Source organism: Pinus tabuliformis, chromosome 4_2, assembly GCF_031772625.1.
Source record: "Pinus tabuliformis cultivar Carrire ecotype Pingquan chromosome 4_2, CPIR1, whole genome shotgun sequence".
In the NCBI taxonomy this organism is placed as follows: domain Eukaryota; kingdom Viridiplantae; phylum Streptophyta; class Pinopsida; order Pinales; family Pinaceae; genus Pinus; species Pinus tabuliformis.
This window is the reverse complement of record NC_142304.1, coordinates 1,116,663,764-1,116,674,540: the sequence shown is the minus strand read 5'-3', so window position 1 is coordinate 1,116,674,540 and position 10,777 is coordinate 1,116,663,764.

Below are 10,777 nucleotides of genomic sequence, written 5' to 3'. Positions count from 1 at the left end.
AGTCAAATTATCAGATAATGAGTTGAAGTCGACGGAAAGTGACCGTGTCAAAGGAGGGCCATAATGAATCCCACATCATCAACGCAAGACGAGAGGATGCAAAATGATTTTGGAAGATACAAAGAATCAGAGGTAAGTGTAATTGCAGAAGGGAAACTCTCAAACATATCAACACCACAACTGGAAGTTTGACAGCTTTTGGATCCATAGGTTCGGTGGTCATGATGAAGTGGCAAAGATCAAATGGAGGGAAAAAATGAATGGCCCAAACCTAGGAATGTCAATGATGCAAAGGAGGATATCCCAACCTGATACGAAGCAAAACAGTGTCCTGTTCAAGAGTGTGTTGCCAACACGACTAATAGATTTCCAATCCCCCCCCCCCTCCCCCCCCAACCATTTCTGGCTTGTACCCCAATTATTTTTTAATCACAAGATTGAAGGGGATAACATTTTCTTGCACTGTAAGTTCATCCTTCAGATGAATCTAGCCTAGTAAGTTTAATGAGCCCTAGGAAGGAGAAGCTCATGTTTGTCATGGTGACAAATCCGATGTTGTTTAATAGTTTAACGAGTCTGAAAAGGGTGTAACTCGGTATATTTTTCATGTTTAGAGAGTTTGAAAAAGACATGTAAAAGAAAATTCCACATTGTCCCTTTTTGTACATTTGAGTCCCTCGAGCTCGAAAAGGTAGAAAGAAATACTTGAGAGAACTGCTTGACGATTTCAATCAAGTACCTTTTTTGTAAATAGTGCCTCCTAGCCCGAAAAAGGGATAAAATTATACTGGGCACATGAATTTTTGCATCCATTGATGAGTTTGAAATGACAAGGGCTCGTCCATCTTTTCGCTTTTAAAGGGTTAGAAAAGAGCTGAAAGCGAACCCCCCATTTTTATTCTCTTTAATGAGTCAAAAAGGGAAAAAATACTCGACAATCTTTTCATATGAGTTTAATGAGTTGAGAAAAGAGCTAAAATGTGACTCATCATCATCATCAAACATCCATCACCTATTGCTGTACAAGTAAGGAAAAGCATATTATCGAGTCCTTGAGATAAAATAGGTCAAAAATATTTACAAAACCTGATATTTTCATGAAAAAATGAATAAAAAGGGGGAAAGTAAATATATTTTTACGATTTACCATTTTACCTTTCCAGTGAAAATTTTTTACCCACTTTTCCCTAGTTGTTCTGGAGCAGATTGCAGGTGATTTGGGAGGCCAATTGATGAGCTGTCAATTCCAGGTAACTATCGAAGCCTTGAGCTCCATTTCCATGCTATTTATTTATGTTTTTAGCCATTTTTTTGGATTTTTAGGGAGGTTTTTGAAAAAACGAAATCGCCCTTGGTCGGCATGATTTCTAGGCATGGGATCGCATCGGGCAAGGGTGATTTGCATGACCATCCACACCAATCGATGCAATTGTTTTTAAGATAGGCGTGTCGAAACTGTGGATAGGAAAAAAACCATTTTTCTCAAAAACTAATCGTTTAAACTTGAATTTTATATGCCAATGATGATTATTGACTTAAATTAATGGATTTTGCAGGAGAGAAATCTTTGAAAATGGTGGATTGGAAGGAAAGAGAACATGAATATGTTGACACCCAGGCACTAAATGATCCAAATTTCTTGGAGGCTTTGAGGGCTTGCAGTCTCCTCCAATTCTTCCTTACACCAGGGATGCGGGCCTAACCCAAGTTGCTTCGATACTTCATACGCATTTGGGACATTAATTGTAGAGCCTCTAACTTACACCTCATCATCCACTATTACCTACTGTTTTTCATCACTTACCTCTCTCTTTTGCCTCATTTTCATTGTAAAACCACCCAGATCATTACATTAGATGTCATTAAGCATGATCAAGTGAGCTTTGCTAATGTGTGACTGTTTTGTTTAGATTTTGACATATTTACAGGCATTCCGTAGCCATCTGCTGATTCCGCAGCCATCTGATGATCCCGCAGCCTTTTTGTTAATCTCAAGGTTCCACGTGTCATTTTGCCAAATGAGCCACATGGGCACTTAGGAATCAAGGTGCTCGAGGTTCCTGTGCTATTTGTTCAGCCATCCACGTCATCTGCACCTCCGGTCAACAAGGGTCAAGTTACGGTCAACAAAGGCAGCTTAACGGTGATGCGTAAGCTGTTGGGTCACGTCAGTTCAAACGGTGACTTGTCCGTGTTACGCGGGTTGTGGGGGACATAATCCAACTCTGGATTCAATGCCCATAACGACCAAAACCTCCAGCTCATCCACGCAGGCTTATGACGTGTTATTGAACCTTAATTACGCATGACAGTTAGTTTATTTTTCAGTTTTAGCTGTACGCATTAGGCCATCTTTCAGATGCCTATAAAAACTTTCGTCTGCGTACGCTTATGTTACTTTTTAGTTGCTGTGTTTTATGAACTTGTTATAATTTTAGTGCATTCCAAGACTCTGTTTTGATAGTGCTGTTCTAGCACTCTTGACTGTAATTTTCTGCACATGGAGTAATAGAAGCAGTGTTGTTCTGAAGTTTTCAATACCTTGAGTCTTCTTTGGGTTATATGAATGGAGGGCCCCTGTTCATGTTAGCCTTGTATAGTATTTTATGCTCAACATTTCCTTATTTCTATTCAGCATTTCCTTTTCTTGACACATGTACAGCGTAATTTACTTTCATGTTATTTCATTTCCAGCCTTTATTTTAAGCTGATCAACATTGTTCTTTTGCAGGATTTTAACCCGGGATTGCTTGTGTGTTTGTGTATTTGCTTTATATCTAGTGGTAGTTTCAGTTGACAGATTCAAAGTTGCTGCCTTTACTTTATTTTCATAGTTGATTTTGAGTTTTATTTCTCAAAGTTGTCTGCTAACATATGAATGGTCTCTTTATTATAAATTGTCTATCTTTTAGAGATCAGAACACTAATAACTTGCAGCTGGCTTTGGGTACTTTTTAGACTAATCTTTAACTACTTTCTAATCGTGCTTTACACAGTACTATGTGTTAGAGGCAGAGAGTTAGAAAGAGCAAAACATTACAACTAGTCTTTAAAGTAGATTTTTCTCATTTTTTTATCATTTCTTAGACTTATCTTTAGCTACTTCCTAATCGTGTCTTACACAGTACTATGTGTTAGAGGCAGAGAGTTAGGAAGAGATAAACATTATCATTGGTCTTTTAAGTGATTTTCTTACCTTTTATTTGCAGCAGCATGAATGGTGTCTAATGCCATTAGAAAGTGGTTCTTTGCTTTCAGTTCATTTTAATTTATTTATTTCCTTCAAGCTTTTCCTTTTCAGCAAGTAGTTAGAAACCACTAATCACACACCCTCACTCATCTAGAATTCACCTTACACACACTTTCACTCATCTGTTTATAATCATCACTCCATCTTAGGAAGATAAAATTAACCACAAACAACACCCCAAACGACAAAAAGCTCTAAGAGGTTGCTTAAGTACATATAGTACACCTTCACTTCATCAGCTTACGAGCCCCGGGTTGACAATTAATGACATCAATTTAGAAACACTAAATTGACTAAACATTTTGGCGCCGTTGCCGGGGAAGTGAAATTAAGTAGCCATATTCTTAGAAAAAAAAAACAAAAAAAAAATTCAAGGAAAGAAGTTGATAACCTATCAAAGTATGCTCTCCTCTTGCACTTCAAAGTGATTGGAGGATCAGAAAAGAGAAAGTTATTGATTTAGTAGTTTCTTGAGTATGCTCTCTTCTTGCACCTAGAGTAGCCTGGAAGATCAGAAAAAGAACTATTAACTTGACTTGAAGAAAATATAAAAAAAATGACATGCATAGAGCTAGAGATTCTAGGGGAAGGTTTTTAGCTAGAGCTCGAAGTTCAATTTTTACAAGTCCATCTGCTTCAAGGGATAGACAAGAGACACCTCCCTTATCTCCAACCGAAACTCCTAGTCCTAGAATTCCTGGAATTCAAGAGCCAAGAGTTGACTCTCCTACACCTTCTATTGAGTTTGAACCAGGAAGAGACTCTTCTCTTTCTCCTACAGGAAGACCAATTGTAATTGAGGAAGTAGAATCACCTGAAGAAGAAGGAGAAATCTCTTCTCATTCACCCTTTGTAGAGGAACCAGAAGATTTTGAAATCCCTAGGAGAATCATCATGGCAGAGGAAGAAGGAGGTGGTAGAGGTAGAGGTAGAGGAGGAGGAGGAAATAACAATAATAATGGAGGAGGTAGAGGTCCCATTGGAGGAGGAAATAGAGATGGGGATAATTCATTTGGGTTTCCCATTGTTAATGAGGATTCCCGAGCCACCATGAAAAACATATCACCATATGTCCTCCCAAATTTCCATGGGTTAAGAACTGAGGACCCTGAAACATTTTTGTTTGAATTTGAAGTTGTGTGTCGAACTTATGACTATCTGGATGATACTCAGAAACTCAAATTTTTCCCCTCAACATTAAAAGATCAAGCTTTGAAATGGTTCATGGGGTTACTCACTCAATCCATTAGGACTTGGGATGAAATGAAACAAACCTTTTTGGATAGGTATTTGGACTACTGTATGCCTACTAATCACAAGGACGAGGTATTTAAAATGATGCAAAGAGAAGATGAGAGCTTAGAAGATTTACTTGAAAGATTTCAATATAACTTGAAAAGAGCAAAAATGAGTAGCTTGGATGAAGAGACCTTAAAAGCCCTCTTATTAAAAGCCATTAGGGATGAATGGATAGATATCTTAAACATGATGGGGAAAGGGGATATTTCTCAACTTTCACTCAATGATATAGCAGAACTTTGTATCCATCTCTCAAGGGGCAAATCGAAAACTCAAAAAGGGCCTAGAGATCCATCTCTCCTTAGAGCAAATAAATCTGCAACAGGATCAGTGAGTAGGGCTGAAATCGGCAGTATGCTTGATGAATTTAAAACTGACATCTTAGGGAGTCTTAGTGAACAACTTGATACCCTTAAGATTCACAATAAACAAAAAGCAGAAGTTGAGGCTTTGGCTATCTTTTGCCCGAAGTGTAGAAAGAAACATGCTTTAAGGGAATGTCCCTTAGATGCACACGTTGTAGAAACATGTGTAATTTGCTCAGAAACTCATGAGACCAAGGATTGTCCTTCAATTCCTGGCCTCAAAGCAGTCTTTCAAGAGGATCCAGATACACTTGAATCTCTCTGTTTTATTGCAAGAAGACCTTGGCAAGGACAACAGAATCAAGGGTTTAACAACTCTATGAATTCTCAATCCCAACCAAATTGGAATCCTTGGCAACAACCTTGGCCTCAACCTCAAAATGCTTTTCAAGCATGGATGCAAAGCATGCAAAATCCTTATGCGAGACTTGCTCAATTCTATCAATATCCTCCATCATTTCAGAATCAGCAAGCCCCACAACTTCCAAATCAAGGTCAACAACTATCATTGCCATACCCTCAACAACAACAACCTCCTCCACAAAATCAAAATTCTCAACTCTCCCAACAGAAGTCAAATCAACTTCCCTCTCAACCATTACCAAATCCGAATAATAGGAACCCGCAAAATGCTTACATGATGGAAGGTCAACCATTCCCTACCTATATGGTTGTTCCTCTCAATGAAGTACAACTCAGATCAGGTAGAATCCTAGATCAACCTTCTACAAGTGTTCAACAACCAAGCATTTCTGAGGAAGAATCTCTCAAAGTCAATAAAGGTTCTGAAGTATCACTTCAAAACCAAAATATCCAAAAAGAAAAAGAAAAAGAATCAACCTCAACAACTCCCATAGTTGAGCAACCTACATCTTTAGCTACACCTCCTTTTCCTGAAAGGTTACAAATTGACAAAGGAGTGGAAAAGCAAATTTGGTTGCCTGACTATAGCTTTCTAGATGAATTGAAGAATGTCTGTATCAAGATCCCCTTGTTACAAGCCATTAAGGAAATTCCCATTCTAGCAAAGACAATAAAGGAGCTGAGTTTGAAGAAAACAGTAAAAAGAAGCAGAGATACCAAAAGGATACATCTAGTTGGAAAAATTACAGACATTATGATGGGCAAAATTACCATGCAAAAGTATGTGGATCCCGTAGTCCTATTGTCAAAACTCATATTAATAGGGTTGAAATCCCAAATACTTTGATTGACTTAGGAGCCGCTATCAACATCATGAGTAGACAGACCATGGATCAGTTAAAGCTTCCTAACCTTCTCTTTACACCTACTTTGCTGCAACTTGCAGATAGATCAATCATTAAACCTGATGGTGTATTGGAAGATATTCCAGTCTCTCTAGATTCTTGGGAATATCCAGTTGATTTTATGATTTTAACTACCAAGAACAATCTAGGAGGACATCCTCTTATTTTAGGAAGACCTTGGCTAGCAACAGCTGATGCCTTCATCAGTTGTAGGTCTGGAGACATGTATATATCAGATGGTAATTCTACCAAGAAATTCAACTTGTATCCTCCAGCAAAGGCAATAACAGAAATAGGAGAAGATGAATGGGTAGAGGATGAAGATACTATACAACCTGTTTTAACCATCTCTGAGATTAGTGAGGATAGTCAAATTCTAAATACATTAGAAAATTTTGAAGTATCTTTAGAATATGACTCTGCACATTTTCAGATAGATGCAGACATTGAATATCTCTCCTCTAGACAGATGTCTCTCTTCTCAATGGAAGAGTTTGGTAGTTCTGCAGTTGAAATCCTTCCAGGGAAAACTTTGAACATTAACAGAAACTTGGAAAGACCACAACAGGAAGAGTTAACCAAACTTTTGCAAAAGCATTCTACAGCATTTGCATGGGAATACACTGACATGAAAGGAATCGATCCTAAGACTTGTATTCATCACATCTATATTGAAGAAAACAACAGACCTATTAGGCAACCACAAAGGAAATCATGAAAGAAGAACTTCAGAAATTGCTCAAGGTAAACTTCATTTACCCCATTTCAGATAGCCAATGGGTTTCTCCCTTGGTTATAGTGCCCAAAAAGAATGGTAAATGGAGAGTTTGCATTGATTATCGAGAATTGAACAAGGCAACCTTAAAGGATCATTTTCCTCTACCTTTTATTGATCAAGTGCTAGATACTTTAGCGGGTAAAAAGTATTTCTCATTCTTGGATGGTTTTAGTGGGTATAATCAAATTCAGGTAGCACCTGAAGATCAAGACAAAACCACATTTACTTGTCCTTGGGGAACTTTTGCCTACCGAGTACTCCCTTTTGGATTGTGCAATGCACCCGCTACATTTCAAAGGGCTGTACTAGGAATCTTTTCAGATCTGATTCATGATTGTGTAGAGGTATACATGGACGATTTCACAGTTTATGGTAATACATTTGAAGAAGCTTTGGAAAATTTGGAAAAAGTACTGGTAAGATGTAAGGAAACAAATCTTTCTTTAAGTCATGAAAAGTGTTTTATGATGTTTACTGAAGGGATTGTTTTAGGACATCATATTTCAGGAGATGGGATTAAGGTTGATAGATCCAAAGTTGAAGTCATCTCTAAGTTACCTGTTCCAAATTGCCAGAAGGATGTTAGAAGTTTTCTTGGGTTTACTAGGTATTACAGAAGATTTATTGAAAACTTCACTAAGATAGCATCTCCTCTTTTCAAATTGCTTACCAAAGATTGTGAGTTCAAGTGGGATCCTGAGTGTCAATCTGCCTTTGAAGCTTTAAAAACTAGAATATCTGAAGCACCCATCTTAAGGGGGCCAAATTGGAAACTCCCTTTCCACATTTCTACTGATGCTTCAGATACAACTCTAGGAGCTGTTTTGGGACAAAAGGATTTGATCCCTTATGCCATTTATTACACAAGTAAGAATTTGACTCCCACTGAGTTAAATTATACTGTTACAGAAAAAGAGTTCTTAGCTGTGGTACATTCAATCAACAAGTTTAGAAACTACATAACCGGCTATGAAACCTTTGTCCATACTGATCACTCTGCCATAAGATATTTAATGAACAAACCTGTCACTAATGGTAGAGTTACAAGATGGCTTTTACTTTTACAAGAATTCAACATTACTGTGTTAGATAGACCTGGAAAGCAAAACACAGTAGCTGATTTCTTGTCTAGAATCCAAAACACTAATGAAGATTCTCCAGTAGAAGATAAGTTTCCAGATGAATACTTGTTTGCAGTGACTACCAAGACTCCTTGGTATGCAGATATGGCTAATTATCTTGTTACAGGAAAGCTTCCTCTACACTTATTTACTAATGAGAAAAGGAAAATCATTCAGGAGAGTGCACATTATTCTTGGATTTCTAATGAATTGTTCAAAACAGGGCCAGATTGTATAATCAGAAGGTGTGTTCGGGAAGATGAAATGCCTGACATCCTTAAGGCATGTCATGATGAACCATGCGGCGGGCACTTTGCTGACAAGAGGACAGCCTATAAAATCCTTTCTCTAGGATATTATTGGCCTTCTCTCTTTAAAGATGCAAAGCAGTATGTTAGAAGGTGTGACAGCTGCCAAAGAGTTGGGAAACCAACTCCTTCAAATGAAATGCCTCTACAACCTCAGGTATGCATCGAACCCTTTGAGAAATGGGCTCTAGATTTCGTTGGACCAATTAATCCACCATCAAAGCAAAAGAAGTATATACTGGTTTGTACTGACTATGTTACTAAGTGGGTAGAAGCGAAAGCATTACCTTCTGCCACTGAAAATTCAGTTGTTCAATTTCTTTTTGAGGATATTTTCACTCGTTTTGGTGTCCCAAGGGAAATTGTGACAGATCAGGGCAGCCAGTTTACATCTAAATTGATGGAGAAGCTGATGGAGGAATATAAGATCAAGCACAGAACATCTACTCCATACCATCCACAATCAAATGGCCAAGTGGAATCTACCAATAAAGTTCTTGAAGGCATTATCACCAAGACTGTTCATCTTCATAGAAGAGATTGGGCGGAAAGGCTCCCTGAAGCCTTATGGGCCTATAGAACTACATGGAAGAACACAACAGGACATTCTCCCTATGAACTTGTTTATGGGAAGGAAGTCCTTCTTCCTATTGAGTTCCAAATCAAGACCTTCAAGATGGCAGTCCAATTGGGAATGAGCCTCTCAGAAGCCCAAAAACACAGAATGGACCAACTGAATGAGCTAGATGAAATGAGACAAGATGCAATTCTAAGGACCGATCTAGTTCAGCACCAAAGATCTAAATGGCATGATCGTCATATCAAAGAAAGAAAGTTTCAGAAAGGAGATTGGGCTCTATTGTTTGATTCAAAGTTCAAAGACTTCAAAGGAAAGTTTCAAACTCATTGGCTTGGGCCATATGAGATTGATGAAGTCTTTAGCAATGGAGCAGTTCGAGTGAAAACTATTGATGAATTTCATACTCCTCTTATTGTGAATGGCCATCGCTTGAAGATCTACCAAAAGCCATTCTCAAAAGAAGAGTTTGTCAAGTTGTTTAAAGAAGATTCTGCAATCAGGTTGGTGGAGAAGTATTCTTCTCCTCCATCAACCTAAGCTTTGGTTTTTGAAAAAAAAAAAAAAAGAAAAAAAAAAAAAAGAATAAATGTATGAGCCTGAAAACCAATCTCTGATTGGCAGTCTCATGCAGAAAACCTGAGGTGAAAATCAGGGTCACCTGACACCTCATGTTTTCTAAAAAAAAAAAAATTCTCTCTTTCTTCCCATTATTCCATCTCATTTTCATCATTACCACCATTTCATCCACCATTTCATTTATTTTCACTCCACTTCATTTTTTTCATCCATCCATCCGTTCACTACATTCCATTCCATCAATAAAGTCATTTTTAGATAGCTAAAGTTGTTTTTGTGCAGCTGGAGGTTACCACTACAGTTTCCGCAGCTGTTTGGCAATTCTGCAGCCATTCAGCCATTCCGCAGCCCTCTGCACCTGCATAAGAAAAACACAGTCTGTTTGAAATTTTTTTTACAGTTCAGAAGTCATCAACAATAAATGGGAAAGAGTCATGCAACAGCAATAAATCAATGAAGGGTTAGTGGCAAATCATCAAAAGCAAATCCAAGCACGGATCTGAGGTATGATTTAAAATCCTAAACTTACGGTTATCTCATTTTGCAAAGTTTTCTGGGTTATGTTTATTTGCCACTTAATGTAATGATTACCAGTTTCTCCCATCATGCGACCATACATCCACGTATCCCCCAAATCTATTAGTCCTTAGGTATCACGATTTTGAAATTCAATTGCGGCTGTTCTTCCATTAAGGCTTTCGTACCTAAGTGACGTAGCCTACTGTACTACGTCTCTCTATGACATAATCCCGCAGCCAAGTGTAAATCTACACCCGAAACCTAAGGACCTAACCGTTTCTACTCATCATTTCATAACCCTTCTACCCTCCTACGCTCATATCATTCCATTCACGCTGTTTCATTTCCACGCTGTTTCATTCCATTCACGGTGTGCTCACTACGCTGCCACCATTAACCATACTCTGTTTTATTCCTCTCTGCTAATTCTGATTACCAGTGAAAGTCTGTTACGGCTGTATCAAAAGGCCGTAATCCTCTGTGTTAAGGCCGTAAATCCACTGTGTCAAGGCCATAAATTTACTGTGTTAAGGCTATTGCTGAAGTCGTGTAACCTCCCTTTCCACAAAGTTCTAGAACAGAGCCGTGAATTTATTGTGTTAAGGCCATTATTGAAGCCGTGTTTTAGAACAGAGCCGTAGAGCCAATGGGGAAACTCTTAAGGGCAGAACCAGAGGGTTCAAAATTTCTGGAGGGATATCCTCAGGTTAAAG